This window comes from Syngnathus leptorhynchus, unplaced genomic scaffold, assembly GCF_054491065.1.
Source record: "Syngnathus leptorhynchus isolate UIUO unplaced genomic scaffold, UIUO_Slep HiC_scaffold_24, whole genome shotgun sequence".
NCBI lineage: Eukaryota > Metazoa > Chordata > Actinopteri > Syngnathiformes > Syngnathidae > Syngnathus > Syngnathus leptorhynchus.
The window spans coordinates 908951-924945 of record NW_028231991.1 but is presented as its reverse complement, the minus strand read 5'-3'; positions in this window follow the sequence as shown (position 1 = coordinate 924945).

Genomic DNA, 15995 nt, shown 5'->3' with positions numbered 1-15995 from the left:
CTCCATAGCACCATAGCTCCATACCTCCAGAGCTCCAGGGCTCCATAGCTCCATACCTCCAGAGCTCCATACCTCCAGAGCTCCAGAGCTCCATAGCACCAGAGCTCCATGGCTTCAGAGCTCCATAGCACCATAGCTCCATACCTCCAGAGCTCCAGGGCTCCATAGCTCCATACCTCCAGAGCTCCATACCTCCAGAGCTCCATACCTCCAGAGCTCCATAGCACCAGAGCTCCATGGCTTCAGAGCTCCATAGCACCATAGCTCCATACCTCCAGAGCTCCAGGGCTCCATAGCTCCATACCTCCAGAGCTCCATACCTCCAGAGCTCCATACCTCCAGAGCTCCAGAGCTCCATAGCACCAGAGCTCCATGGCTTCAGAGCTCCATAGCACCATAGCTCCATACCTCCAGAGCTCCAGGGCTCCATAGCTCCATACCTCCAGAGCTCCATACCTCCAGAGCTCCAGAGCTCCATAGCACCAGAGCTCCATGGCTTCAGAGCTCCATAGCACCATAGCTCCATACCTCCAGAGCTCCAGGGCTCCATAGCTCCATACCTCCAGAGCTCCATACCTCCAGAGCTCCATACCTCCAGAGCTCCATAGCTCCATAGCACCAGAGCTCCATAGCTCCATAGCACCAGAGCTCCATAGCACCAGAGCTCCATAGCACCAGAGCTCCATAGCTCCATAGCACCAGAGCTCCATAGCTCCATAGCACCAGAGCTCCATAGCACCAGAGCTCCATAGCTCCATAGCACCAGAGCTCCATAGCACCAGAGCTCCATAGCACCAGAGCTCCATAGCTCCATAGCACCAGAGCTCCATAGCTCCATAGCACCAGAGCTCCATAGCTCCATAGCACCAGAGCTCCATACTTCCAGAGCTCCATAGCTCCATAGCTCCATAGCACCAGAGCTCCATAGCTCCATAGCACCAGAGCTCCATAGCTCCATAGCACCAGAGCTCCATACTTCCATAGCTCCATAGCTCCATACCTCCAGAGCTCCATAGCTCTATAGCTCCATACCTCCAGAGCTCCATAGCTCCAGAGCTCCATAGCTCCATAGCACCAGAGCTCCATAGCTCCATAGCACCAGAGCTCCATACTTCCATAGCTCCAGGGCTCCATAGCTCCAGGGCTCCATAGCTCCATACCTCCAGAGCTCCATAGCTCCATACTTCCAGAGCTCCATAGCTCCATAGCACCAGAGCTCCATAGCTCCATAGCACCAGAGCTCCATAGCTCCATAGCACCAGAGCTCCATAGCTCCATAGCACCAGAGCTCCATAGCTCCATAGCTCCAGGGCTCCATAGCTCCATAGCTCCAGGGCTCCATAGCTCCATAGCTCCAGGGCTCCATAGCTCCATAGCTCCATACCTCCAGAGCTCCATACCTCCAGAGCTCCATACCTCCATAGCACCAGAGCTCCATAGCTCCAGGGCTCCAGGGCTCCATAGCTCCATACCTCCAGAGCTCCATAGCTCCATACTTCCAGAGCTCCATAGCTCCATAGCTCCATACTTCCATAGCTCCATAGCTCCATACTTCCATAGCACCTGAGCTCCATACCTCCAGAGCTCCATAGCTCCAGCCTGGGTGGCTGGTGGCTCCATAGCTCCATACTTCCATAGCTCTAAGTCAGAGAGTTGGCGAAAATTGCACTAAGTGCGAAAGCCCATTCATTTACAACGGCGTGTCCGCCAGGCGGCGACATTTCCCCGTTACCGGTGGCTGCGCGGCGGGTGAGTGACAGAGCTTATCCGAGCGGCTGGAACTCTGCGCCGGCGTGGTCGAGCGTGAGGCCTCGGCCCTTTGGCTGCCTGGTACCTAAAACACTTCCATTGATCCAGCCACGGAGGGTGCTGGCTGGTGGCTCCATACCTCCATAGCTCCATAGCACCAGAGCTCCATAGCTCCATAGCACCAGAGCTCCATGGCTTCAGAGCTCCATAGCACCATAGCTCCATACCTCCAGAGCTCCAGGGCTCCATAGCTCCATACCTCCAGAGCTCCATACCTCCAGAGCTCCATACCTCCAGAGCTCCATAGCACCAGAGCTCCATGGCTTCAGAGCTCCATAGCACCATAGCTCCATACCTCCAGAGCTCCAGGGCTCCATAGCTCCATACCTCCAGAGCTCCATACCTCCAGAGCTCCATACCTCCAGAGCTCCATAGCACCAGAGCTCCATGGCTTCAGAGCTCCATAGCACCATAGCTCCATACCTCCAGAGCTCCAGGGCTCCATAGCTCCATACCTCCAGAGCTCCATACCTCCAGAGCTCCATACCTCCAGAGCTCCATAGCACCAGAGCTCCATGGCTTCAGAGCTCCATAGCACCATAGCTCCATACCTCCAGAGCTCCAGGGCTCCATAGCTCCATACCTCCAGAGCTCCATACCTCCAGAGCTCCATACCTCCAGAGCTCCAGAGCTCCATAGCACCAGAGCTCCATGGCTTCAGAGCTCCATAGCACCATAGCTCCATACCTCCAGAGCTCCAGGGCTCCATAGCTCCATACCTCCAGAGCTCCATACCTCCAGAGCTCCAGAGCTCCATAGCACCAGAGCTCCATGGCTTCAGAGCTCCATAGCACCATAGCTCCATACCTCCAGAGCTCCAGGGCTCCATAGCTCCATACCTCCAGAGCTCCATACCTCCAGAGCTCCAGAGCTCCATAGCACCAGAGCTCCATGGCTTCAGAGCTCCATAGCACCATAGCTCCATACCTCCAGAGCTCCAGGGCTCCAAAGCTCCATACCTCCAGAGCTCCATACCTCCAGAGCTCCATACCTCCAGAGCTCCATAGCTCCATAGCACCAGAGCTCCATAGCTCCATAGCACCAGAGCTCCATAGCACCAGAGCTCCATAGCACCAGAGCTCCATAGCTCCATAGCACCAGAGCTCCATAGCTCCATAGCACCAGAGCTCCATAGCTCCATAGCACCAGAGCTCCATACTTCCAGAGCTCCATAGCTCCATAGCACCAGAGCTCCATAGCTCCATAGCACCAGAGCTCCATAGCTCCATAGCACCAGAGCTCCATACTTCCATAGCTCCATAGCTCCATACCTCCAGAGCTCCATAGCTCCATAGCTCCATACCTCCAGAGCTCCATAGCTCCAGAGCTCCATAGCTCCATAGCACCAGAGCTCCATAGCTCAATAGCACCAGAGCTCCATACTTCCATAGCTCCAGGGCTCCATAGCTCCAGGGCTCCATAGCTCCATACCTCCAGAGCTCCATAGCTCCATACTTCCAGAGCTCCATAGCTCCATAGCACCAGAGCTCCATAGCTCCATAGCACCAGAGCTCCATAGCTCCATAGCACCAGAGCTCCATAGCTCCATAGCACCAGAGCTCCATAGCTCCAGGGCTCCATAGCTCCATAGCTCCAGGGCTCCATAGCTCCATAGCTCCAGGGCTCCATAGCTCCATAGCTCCATACCTCCAGAGCTCCATACCTCCAGAGCTCCATACCTCCATAGCACCAGAGCTCCATAGCTCCAGGGCTCCAGGGCTCCATAGCTCCATACCTCCAGAGCTCCATAGCTCCATACTTCCAGAGCTCCATAGCTCCATAGCTCCATACTTCCATAGCTCCATAGCTCCATACTTCCATAGCACCTGAGCTCCATACCTCCAGAGCTCCATAGCTCCAGCCTGGGTGGCTGGTGGCTCCATAGCTCCATACTTCCATAGCTCTAAGTCAGAGAGTTGGCGAAAATTGCACTAAGTGCGAAAGCCCATTCATTTACAACGGCGTGTCCGCCAGGCGGCGACATTTCCCCGTTATCGGTGGCTGCGCGGCGGGTGAGTGACAGAGCTTATCCGAGCGGCTGGAACTCTGCGCCGGCGTGGTCGAGCGTGAGGCCTCGGCCCTTTGGCTGCCTGGTACCTAAAACACTTCCATTGATCCAGCCACGGAGGGTGCTGGCTGGTGGCTCCATACCTCCATAGCTCCATAGCACCAGAGCTCCATAGCTCCATAGCACCAGAGCTCCATGGCTTCAGAGCTCCATAGCACCATAGCTCCATACCTCCAGAGCTCCAGGGCTCCATAGCTCCATACCTCCAGAGCTCCATACCTCCAGAGCTCCATACCTCCAGAGCTCCATAGCACCAGAGCTCCATGGCTTCAGAGCTCCATAGCACCATAGCTCCATACCTCCAGAGCTCCAGGGCTCCATAGCTCCATACCTCCAGAGCTCCATACCTCCAGAGCTCCATACCTCCAGAGCTCCATAGCACCAGAGCTCCATGGCTTCAGAGCTCCATAGCACCATAGCTCCATACCTCCAGAGCTCCAGGGCTCCATAGCTCCATACCTCCAGAGCTCCATACCTCCAGAGCTCCATACCTCCAGAGCTCCATAGCACCAGAGCTCCATGGCTTCAGAGCTCCATAGCACCATAGCTCCATACCTCCAGAGCTCCAGGGCTCCATAGCTCCATACCTCCAGAGCTCCATACCTCCAGAGCTCCATACCTCCAGAGCTCCAGAGCTCCATAGCACCAGAGCTCCATGGCTTCAGAGCTCCATAGCACCATAGCTCCATACCTCCAGAGCTCCAGGGCTCCATAGCTCCATACCTCCAGAGCTCCATACCTCCAGTGCTCCAGAGCTCCATAGCACCAGAGCTCCATGGCTTCAGAGCTCCATAGCACCATAGCTCCATACCTCCAGAGCTCCAGGGCTCCATAGCTCCATACCTCCAGAGCTCCATACCTCCAGAGCTCCAGAGCTCCATAGCACCAGAGCTCCATGGCTTCAGAGCTCCATAGCACCATAGCTCCATACCTCCAGAGCTCCAGGGCTCCAAAGCTCCATACCTCCAGAGCTCCATACCTCCAGAGCTCCATACCTCCAGAGCTCCATAGCTCCATAGCACCAGAGCTCCATAGCTCCATAGCACCAGAGCTCCATAGCACCAGAGCTCCATAGCACCAGAGCTCCATAGCTCCATAGCACCAGAGCTCCATAGCTCCATAGCACCAGAGCTCCATAGCTCCATAGCACCAGAGCTCCATACTTCCAGAGCTCCATAGCTCCATAGCACCAGAGCTCCATAGCTCCATAGCACCAGAGCTCCATAGCTCCATAGCACCAGAGCTCCATACTTCCATAGCTCCATAGCTCCATACCTCCAGAGCTCCATAGCTCCATAGCTCCATACCTCCAGAGCTCCATAGCTCCAGAGCTCCATAGATCCATAGCACCAGAGCTCCATAGCTCCATAGAACCAGAGCTCCATACTTCCATAGCTCCAGGGCTCCATAGCTCCAGGGCTCCATAGCTCCATACCTCCAGAGCTCCATAGCTCCATACTTCCAGAGCTCCATAGCTCCATAGCACCAGAGCTCCATAGCTCCATAGCACCAGAGCTCCATAGCTCCATAGCACCAGAGCTCCATAGCTCCATAGCACCAGAGCTCCATAGCTCCATAGCTCCAGGGCTCCATAGCTCCATAGCTCCAGGGCTCCATAGCTCCATAGCTCCAGGGCTCCATAGCTCCATAGCTCCATACCTCCAGAGCTCCATACCTCCAGAGCTCCATACCTCCATAGCACCAGAGCTCCATAGCTCCAGGGCTCCAGGGCTCCATAGCTCCATACCTCCAGAGCTCCATAGCTCCATACTTCCAGAGCTCCATAGCTCCATAGCTCCATACTTCCATAGCTCCATAGCTCCATACTTCCATAGCACCTGAGCTCCATACCTCCAGAGCTCCATAGCTCCAGCCTGGGTGGCTGGTGGCTCCATAGCTCCATACTTCCATAGCTCTAAGTCAGAGAGTTGGCGAAAATTGCACTAAGTGCGAAAGCCCATTCATTTACAACGGCGTGTCCGCCAGGCGGCGACATTTCCCCGTTACCGGTGGCTGCGCGGCGGGTGAGTGACAGAGCTTATCCGAGCGGCTGGAACTCTGCGCCGGCGTGGTCGAGCGTGAGGCCTCGGCCCTTTGGCTGCCTGGTACCTAAAACACTTCCATTGATCCAGCCACGGAGGGTGCGGGCTGGTGGCTCCATACCTCCATAGCTCCATAGCACCAGAGCTCCATAGCTCCATAGCACCAGAGCTCCATGGCTTCAGAGCTCCATAGCACCATAGCTCCATACCTCCAGAGCTCCAGGGCTCTATAGCTCCATACCTCCAGAGCTCCATACCTCCAGAGCTCCATACCTCCAGAGCTCCATAGCACCAGAGCTCCATGGCTTCAGAGCTCCATAGCACCATAGCTCCATACCTCCAGAGCTCCAGGGCTCCATAGCTCCATACCTCCAGAGCTCCATACCTCCAGAGCTCCATACCTCCAGAGCTCCATAGCACCAGAGCTCCATGGCTTCAGAGCTCCATAGCACCATAGCTCCATACCTCCAGAGCTCCAGGGCTCCATAGCTCCATACCTCCAGAGCTCCATACCTCCAGAGCTCCATACCTCCAGAGCTCCAGAGCTCCATAGCACCAGAGCTCCATGGCTTCAGAGCTCCATAGCACCATAGCTCCATACCTCCAGAGCTCCAGGGCTCCATAGCTCCATACCTCCAGAGCTCCATACCTCCAGAGCTCCAGAGCTCCATAGCACCAGAGCTCCATGGCTTCAGAGCTCCATAGCACCATAGCTCCATACCTCCAGAGCTCCAGGGCTCCATAGCTCCATACCTCCAGAGCTCCATACCTCCAGAGCTCCATACCTCCAGAGCTCCATAGCTCCATAGCACCAGAGCTCCATAGCTCCATAGCACCAGAGCTCCATAGCACCAGAGCTCCATAGCACCAGAGCTCCATAGCTCCATAGCACCAGAGCTCCATAGCTCCATAGCACCAGAGCTCCATAGCTCCATAGCACCAGAGCTCCATACTTCCAGAGCTCCATAGCTCCATAGCTCCATAGCACCAGAGCTCCATAGCTCCATAGCACCAGAGCTCCATGGCTTCAGAGCTCCATAGCACCATAGCTCCATACCTCCAGAGCTCCAGGGCTCCATAGCTCCATACCTCCAGAGCTCCATACCTCCAGAGCTCCATACCTCCAGAGCTCCATAGCACCAGAGCTCCATGGCTTCAGAGCTCCATAGCACCATAGCTCCATACCTCCAGAGCTCCAGGGCTCCATAGCTCCATACCTCCATACCTCCATAGCTCCATAGCACCAGAGCTCCATAGCTCCATAGCACCAGAGCTCCATGGCTTCAGAGCTCCATAGCACCATAGCTCCATACCTCCAGAGCTCCAGGGCTCCATAGCTCCATACCTCCAGAGCTCCAGAGCTCCATACCTCCAGAGCTCCATACCTCCAGAGCTCCATAGCACCAGAGCTCCATGGCTTCAGAGCTCCATAGCACCATAGCTCCATACCTCCAGAGCTCCAGGGCTCCATAGCTCCATACCTCCAGAGCTCCATACCTCCAGAGCTCCATACCTCCAGAGCTCCAGAGCTCCATAGCACCAGAGCTCCATGGCTTCAGAGCTCCATAGCACCATAGCTCCATACCTCCAGAGCTCCAGGGCTCCATAGCTCCATACCTCCAGAGCTCCATACCTCCAGAGCTCCAGAGCTCCATAGCACCAGAGCTCCATGGCTTCAGAGCTCCATAGCACCATAGCTCCATACCTCCAGAGCTCCAGGGCTCCATAGCTCCATACCTCCAGAGCTCCATACCTCCAGAGCTCCAGAGCTCCATAGCACCAGAGCTCCATGGCTTCAGAGCTCCATAGCACCATAGCTCCATACCTCCAGAGCTCCAGGGCTCCAAAGCTCCATACCTCCAGAGCTCCATACCTCCAGAGCTCCATACCTCCAGAGCTCCATAGCTCCATAGCACCAGAGCTCCATAGCTCCATAGCACCAGAGCTCCATAGCACCAGAGCTCCATAGCACCAGAGCTCCATAGCTCCATAGCACCAGAGCTCCATAGCTCCATAGCACCAGAGCTCCATAGCTCCATAGCACCAGAGCTCCATACTTCCAGAGCTCCATAGCTCCATAGCTCCATAGCACCAGAGCTCCATAGCTCCATAGCACCAGAGCTCCATAGCTCCATAGCACCAGAGCTCCATACTTCCATAGCTCCATAGCTCCATACCTCCAGAGCTCCATAGCTCCATAGCTCCATACCTCCAGAGCTCCATAGCTCCAGAGCTCCATAGCTCCATAGCACCAGAGCTCCATAGCTCCATAGCACCAGAGCTCCATACTTCCATAGCTCCAGGGCTCCATAGCTCCAGGGCTCCATAGCTCCATACCTCCAGAGCTCCATAGCTCCATACTTCCAGAGCTCCATAGCTCCATAGCACCAGAGCTCCATAGCTCCATAGCACCAGAGCTCCATAGCTCCATAGCACCAGAGCTCCATAGCTCCATAGCACCAGAGCTCCATAGCTCCATAGCTCCAGGGCTCCATAGCTCCATAGCTCCAGGGCTCCATAGCTCCATAGCTCCAGGGCTCCATAGCTCCATAGCTCCATACCTCCAGAGCTCCATACCTCCAGAGCTCCATACCTCCATAGCACCAGAGCTCCATAGCTCCAGGGCTCCAGGGCTCCATAGCTCCATACCTCCAGAACTCCATAGCTCCATACTTCCAGAGCTCCATAGCTCCATAGCTCCATACTTCCATAGCTCCATAGCTCCATACTTCCATAGCACCTGAGCTCCATACCTCCAGAGCTCCATAGCTCCAGCCTGGGTGGCTGGTGGCTCCATAGCTCCATACTTCCATAGCTCTAAGTCAGAGAGTTGGCGAAAATTGCACTAAGTGCGAAAGCCCATTCATTTACAACGGCGTGTCCGCCAGGCGGCGACATTTCCCCGTTACCGGTGGCTGCGCGGCGGGTGAGTGACAGAGCTTATCCGAGCGGCTGGAACTCTGCGCCGGCGTGGTCGAGCGTGAGGCCTCGGCCCTTTGGCTGCCTGGTACCTAAAACACTTCCATTGATCCAGCCACGGAGGGTGCTGGCTGGTGGCTCCATACCTCCATAGCTCCATAGCACCAGAGCTCCATAGCTCCATAGCACCAGAGCTCCATGGCTTCAGAGCTCCATAGCACCATAGCTCCATACCTCCAGAGCTCCAGGGCTCCATAGCTCCATACCTCCAGAGCTCCATACCTCCAGAGCTCCATACCTCCAGAGCTCCATAGCACCAGAGCTCCATGGCTTCAGAGCTCCATAGCACCATAGCTCCATACCTCCAGAGCTCCAGGGCTCCATAGCTCCATACCTCCAGAGCTCCATACCTCCAGAGCTCCATACCTCCAGAGCTCCATAGCACCAGAGCTCCATGGCTTCAGAGCTCCATAGCACCATAGCTCCATACCTCCAGAGCTCCAGGGCTCCATAGCTCCATACCTCCAGAGCTCCATACCTCCAGAGCTCCATACCTCCAGAGCTCCATAGCACCAGAGCTCCATGGCTTCAGAGCTCCATAGCACCATAGCTCCATACCTCCAGAGCTCCAGGGCTCCATAGCTCCATACCTCCAGAGCTCCATACCTCCAGAACTCCATACCTCCAGAGCTCCAGAGCTCCATAGCACCAGAGCTCCATGGCTTCAGAGCTCCATAGCACCATAGCTCCATACCTCCAGAGCTCCAGGGCTCCATAGCTCCATACCTCCAGAGCTCCATACCTCCAGAGCTCCAGAGCTCCATAGCACCAGAGCTCCATGGCTTCAGAGCTCCATAGCACCATAGCTCCATACCTCCAGAGCTCCAGGGCTCCATAGCTCCATACCTCCAGAGCTCCATACCTCCAGAGCTCCAGAGCTCCATAGCACCAGAGCTCCATGGCTTCAGAGCTCCATAGCACCATAGCTCCATACCTCCAGAGCTCCAGGGCTCCAAAGCTCCATACCTCCAGAGCTCCATACCTCCAGAGCTCCATACCTCCAGAGCTCCATAGCTCCATAGCACCAGAGCTCCATAGCTCCATAGCACCAGAGCTCCATAGCACCAGAGCTCCATAGCACCAGAGCTCCATAGCTCCATAGCACCAGAGCTCCATAGCTCCATAGCACCAGAGCTCCATAGCTCCATAGCACCAGAGCTCCATACTTCCAGAGCTCCATAGCTCCATAGCACCAGAGCTCCATAGCTCCATAGCACCAGAGCTCCATAGCTCCATAGCACCAGAGCTCCATACTTCCATAGCTCCATAGCTCCATACCTCCAGAGCTCCATAGCTCCATAGCTCCATACCTCCAGAGCTCCATAGCTCCAGAGCTCCATAGCTCCATAGCACCAGAGCTCCATAGCTCAATAGCACCAGAGCTCCATACTTCCATAGCTCCAGGGCTCCATAGCTCCAGGGCTCCATAGCTCCATACCTCCAGAGCTCCATAGCTCCATACTTCCAGAGCTCCATAGCTCCATAGCACCAGAGCTCCATAGCTCCATAGCACCAGAGCTCCATAGCTCCATAGCACCAGAGCTCCATAGCTCCATAGCACCAGAGCTCCATAGCTCCATAGCTCCAGGGCTCCATAGCTCCATAGCTCCAGGGCTCCATAGCTCCATAGCTCCAGGGCTCCATAGCTCCATAGCTCCATACCTCCAGAGCTCCATACGTCCAGAGCTCCATACCTCCATAGCACCAGAGCTCCATAGCTCCAGGGCTCCAGGGCTCCATAGCTCCATACCTCCAGAGCTCCATAGCTCCATACTTCCAGAGCTCCATAGCTCCATACTTCCATAGCTCCATAGCTCCATACTTCCATAGCACCTGAGCTCCATACCTCCAGAGCTCCATAGCTCCAGCCTGGGTGGCTGGTGGCTCCATAGCTCCATACTTCCATAGCTCTAAGTCAGAGAGTTGGCGAAAATTGCACTAAGTGCGAAAGCCCATTCATTTACAACGGCGTGTCCGCCAGGCGGCGACATTTCCCCGTTACCGGTGGCTGCGCGGCGGGTGAGTGACAGAGCTTATCCGAGCGGCTGGAACTCTGCGCCGGCGTGGTCGAGCGTGAGGCCTCGGCCCTTTGGCTGCCTGGTACCTAAAACACTTCCATTGATCCAGCCACGGAGGGTGCTGGCTGGTGGCTCCATACCTCCATAGCTCCATAGCACCAGAGCTCCATAGCTCCATAGCACCAGAGCTCCATGGCTTCAGAGCTCCATAGCACCATAGCTCCATACCTCCAGAGCTCCAGGGCTTCATAGCTCCATACCTCCAGAGCTCCATACCTCCAGAGCTCCATACCTCCAGAGCTCCATAGCACCAGAGCTCCATGGCTTCAGAGCTCCATAGCACCATAGCTCCATACCTCCAGAGCTCCAGGGCTCCATAGCTCCATACCTCCAGAGCTCCAGAGCTCCATACCTCCAGAGCTCCATACCTCCAGAGCTCCATAGCACCAGAGCTCCATGGCTTCAGAGCTCCATAGCACCATAGCTCCATACCTCCAGAGCTCCAGGGCTCCATAGCTCCATACCTCCAGAGATCCATACCTCCAGAGCTCCATACCTCCAGAGCTCCAGAGCTCCATAGCACCAGAGCTCCATGGCTTCAGAGCTCCATAGCACCATAGCTCCATACCTCCAGAGCTCCAGGGCTCCATAGCTCCATACCTCCAGAGCTCCATACCTCCAGAGCTCCAGAGCTCCATAGCACCAGAGCTCCATGGCTTCAGAGCTCCATAGCACCATAGCTCCATACCTCCAGAGCTCCAGGGCTCCATAGCTCCATACCTCCAGAGCTCCATACCTCCAGAGCTCCAGAGCTCCATAGCACCAGAGCTCCATGGCTTCAGAGCTCCATAGCACCATAGCTCCATACCTCCAGAGCTCCAGGGCTCCAAAGCTCCATACCTCCAGAGCTCCATACCTCCAGAGCTCCATACCTCCAGAGCTCCATAGCTCCATAGCACCAGAGCTCCATAGCTCCATAGCACCAGAGCTCCATAGCACCAGAGCTCCATAGCACCAGAGCTCCATAGCTCCATAGCACCAGAGCTCCATAGCTCCATAGCACCAGAGCTCCATAGCTCCATAGCACCAGAGCTCCATACTTCCAGAGCTCCATAGCTCCATAGCACCAGAGCTCCATAGCTCCATAGCACCAGAGCTCCATAGCTCCATAGCACCAGAGCTCCATACTTCCATAGCTCCATAGCTCCATACCTCCAGAGCTCCATAGCTCCATAGCTCCATACCTCCAGAGTTCCATAGCTCCAGAGCTCCATAGCTCCATAGCACCAGAGCTCCATAGCTCAATAGCACCAGAGCTCCATACTTCCATAGCTCCAGGGCTCCATAGCTCCAGGGCTCCATAGCTCCATACCTCCAGAGCTCCATAGCTCCATACTTCCAGAGCTCCATAGCTCCATAGCACCAGAGCTCCATAGCTCCATAGCACCAGAGCTCCATAGCTCCATAGCACCAGAGCTCCATAGCTCCATAGCACCAGAGCTCCATAGCTCCATAGCTCCAGGGCTCCATAGCTCCATAGCTCCAGGGCTCCATAGCTCCATAGCTCCAGGGCTCCATAGCTCCATAGCTCCATACCTCCAGAGCTCCATACCTCCAGAGCTCCATACCTCCATAGCACCAGAGCTCCATAGCTCCAGGGCTCCAGGGCTCCATAGCTCCATACCTCCAGAGCTCCATAGCTCCATACTTCCAGAGCTCCATAGCTCCATAGCTCCATACTTCCATAGCTCCATAGCTCCATACTTCCATAGCACCTGAGCTCCATACCTCCAGAGCTCCATAGCTCCAGCCTGGGTGGCTGGTGGCTCCATAGCTCCATACTTCCATAGCTCTAAGTCAGAGAGTTGGCGAAAATTGCACTAAGTGCGAAAGCCCATTCATTTACAACGGCGTGTCCGCCAGGCGGCGACATTTCCCCGTTACCGGTGGCTGCGCGGCGGGTGAGTGACAGAGCTTATCCGAGCGGCTGGAACTCTGCGCCGGCGTGGTCGAGCGTGAGGCCTCGGCCCTTTGGCTGCCTGGTACCTAAAACACTTCCATTGATCCAGCCACGGAGGGTGCTGGCTGGTGGCTCCATACCTCCATACCTCCATAGCTCCATAGCACCAGAGCTCCATAGCTCCATAGCACCAGAGCTCCATGGCTTCAGAGCTCCATAGCACCATAGCTCCATACCTCCAGAGCTCCAGGGCTCCATAGCTCCATACCTCCAGAGCTCCATACCTCCAGAGCTCCATACCTCCAGAGCTCCATAGCACCAGAGCTCCATGGCTTCAGAGCTCCATAGCACCATAGCTCCATACCTCCAGAGCTCCAGGGCTCCATAGCTCCATACCTCCAGAGCTCCATACCTCCAGAGCTCCATACCTCCAGAGCTCCATAGCACCAGAGCTCCATGGCTTCAGAGCTCCATAGCACCATAGCTCCATACCTCCAGAGCTCCAGGGCTCCATAGCTCCATACCTCCAGAGCTCCATACCTCCAGAGCTCCATACCTCCAGAGCTCCAGAGCTCCATAGCACCAGAGCTCCATGGCTTCAGAGCTCCATAGCACCATAGCTCCATACCTCCAGAGCTCCAGGGCTCCATAGCTCCATACCTCCAGAGCTCCATACCTCCAGAGCTCCAGAGCTCCATAGCACCAGAGCTCCATGGCTTCAGAGCTCCATAGCACCATAGCTCCATACCTCCAGAGCTCCAGGGCTCCATAGCTCCATACCTCCAGAGCTCCATACCTCCAGAGCTCCATACCTCCAGAGCTCCATAGCTCCATAGCACCAGAGCTCCATAGCTCCATAGCACCAGAGCTCCATAGCACCAGAGCTCCATAGCACCAGAGCTCCATAGCTCCATAGCACCAGAGCTCCATAGCTCCATAGCACCAGAGCTCCATAGCTCCATAGCACCAGAGCTCCATACTTCCAGAGCTCCATAGCTCCATAGCTCCATAGCACCAGAGCTCCATAGCTCCATAGCACCAGAGCTCCATGGCTTCAGAGCTCCATAGCACCATAGCTCCATACCTCCAGAGCTCCAGGGCTCCATAGCGCCATACCTCCAGAGCTCCATACCTCCAGAGCTCCATACCTCCAGAGCTCCATAGCACCAGAGCTCCATAGCTCCATAGCACCAGAGCTCCATAGCACCAGAGCTCCATAGCACCAGAGCTCCATAGCTCCATAGCACCAGAGCTCCATAGCTCCATAGCACCAGAGCTCCATACTTCCAGAGCTCCATAGCTCCATAGCTCCATAGCACCAGAGCTCCATAGCTCCATAGCACCAGAGCTCCATAGCTCCATAGCACCAGAGCTCCATACTTCCATAGCTCCATACCTCCAGAGCTCCATAACTCCATAGCTCCATACCTCCAGAGCTCCATAGCTCCAGAGCTCCATAGCTCCATAGCACCAGAGCTCCATAGCTCCATAGCACCAGAGCTCCATACTTCCATAGCTCCAGGGCTCCATAGCTCCAGGGCTCCATACCTCCAGAGCTCCATAGCTCCATACTTCCAGAGCTCCATAGCTCCATACTTCCATAGCTCCATACTTCCATACCTCCATAGCTCCATACTTCCATAGCACCAGAGCTCCATACTTCCATAGCACCAGAGCTCCATACCTCCAGAGCTCCAGAGCTCCAGCCTGGGTGGCTGGTGGCTCCATAGCTCCATACTTCCATAGCTCTAAGTCAGAGAGTTGGCGAAAATTGCACTAAGTGCGAAAGCCCATTCATTTACAACGGCGTGTCCACAAGGCGGCGACATTTCCCCGTTACCGGTGGCTGCGCGGCGGGTGAGTGACAGAGCTTATCCGAGCGGCTGGAACTCTGCGCCGGCGTGGTCGAGCGTGAGGCCTCGGCCCTTTGGCTGCCTGGTACCTAAAACACTTCCATTGATCCAGCCACGGAGGGTGCTGGCTGGTGGCTCCATACCTCCATAGCTCCATAGCACCAGAGCTCCATAGCTCCATAGCACCAGAGCTCCATGGCTTCAGAGCTCCATAGCACCATACCTCCATACCTCCAGAGCTCCAGGGCTCCATAGCTCCATACCTCCAGAGCTCCATACCTCCAGAGCTCCATACCTCCAGAGCTCCATAGCACCAGAGCTCCATGGCTTCAGAGCTCCATAGCACCATAGCTCCATACCTCCAGAGCTCCAGGGCTCCATAGCTCCATACCTCCAGAGCTCCATACCTCCAGAGCTCCATACCTCCAGAGCTCCATAGCACCAGAGCTCCATGGCTTCAGAGCTCCATAGCACCATAGCTCCATACCTCCAGAGCTCCAGGGCTCCATAGCTCCATACCTCCAGAGCTCCATACCTCCAGAGCTCCATACCTCCAGAGCTCCAGAGCTCCATAGCACCAGAGCTCCATGGCTTCAGACCTCCATAGCACCATAGCTCCATACCTCCAGAGCTCCAGGGCTCCATAGCTCCATACCTCCAGAGCTCCATACCTCCAGAGCTCCAGAGCTCCATAGCACCAGAGCTCCATGGCTTCAGAGCTCCATAGCACCATAGCTCCATACCTCCAGAGCTCCAGGGCTCCATAGCTCCATACCTCCAGAGCTCCATACCTCCAGAGCTCCATACCTCCAGAGCTCCATAGCTCCATAGCACCAGAGCTCCATAGCTCCATAGCACCAGAGCTCCATAGCACCAGAGCTCCATAGCACCAGAGCTCCATAGCTCCATAGCACCAGAGCTCCATAGCTCCATAGCACCAGAGCTCCATAGCTCCATAGCACCAGAGCTCCATACTTCCAGAGCTCCATAGCTCCATAGCTCCATAGCACCAGAGCTCCATAGCTCCATAGCACCAGAGCTCCATGGCTTCAGAGCTCCATAGCACCATAGCTCCATACCTCCAGAGCTCCAGGGCTCCATAGCTCCATACCTCCAGAGCTCCATACCTCCAGAGCTCCATACCTCCAGAGCTCCATAGCACCAGAGCTCCATAGCTCCATAGCACCAGAGCTCCATAGCACCAGAGCTCCATAGCACCAGAGCTCCATAGCTCCATAGCACCAGAGCTCCATAGCTCCATAGCAC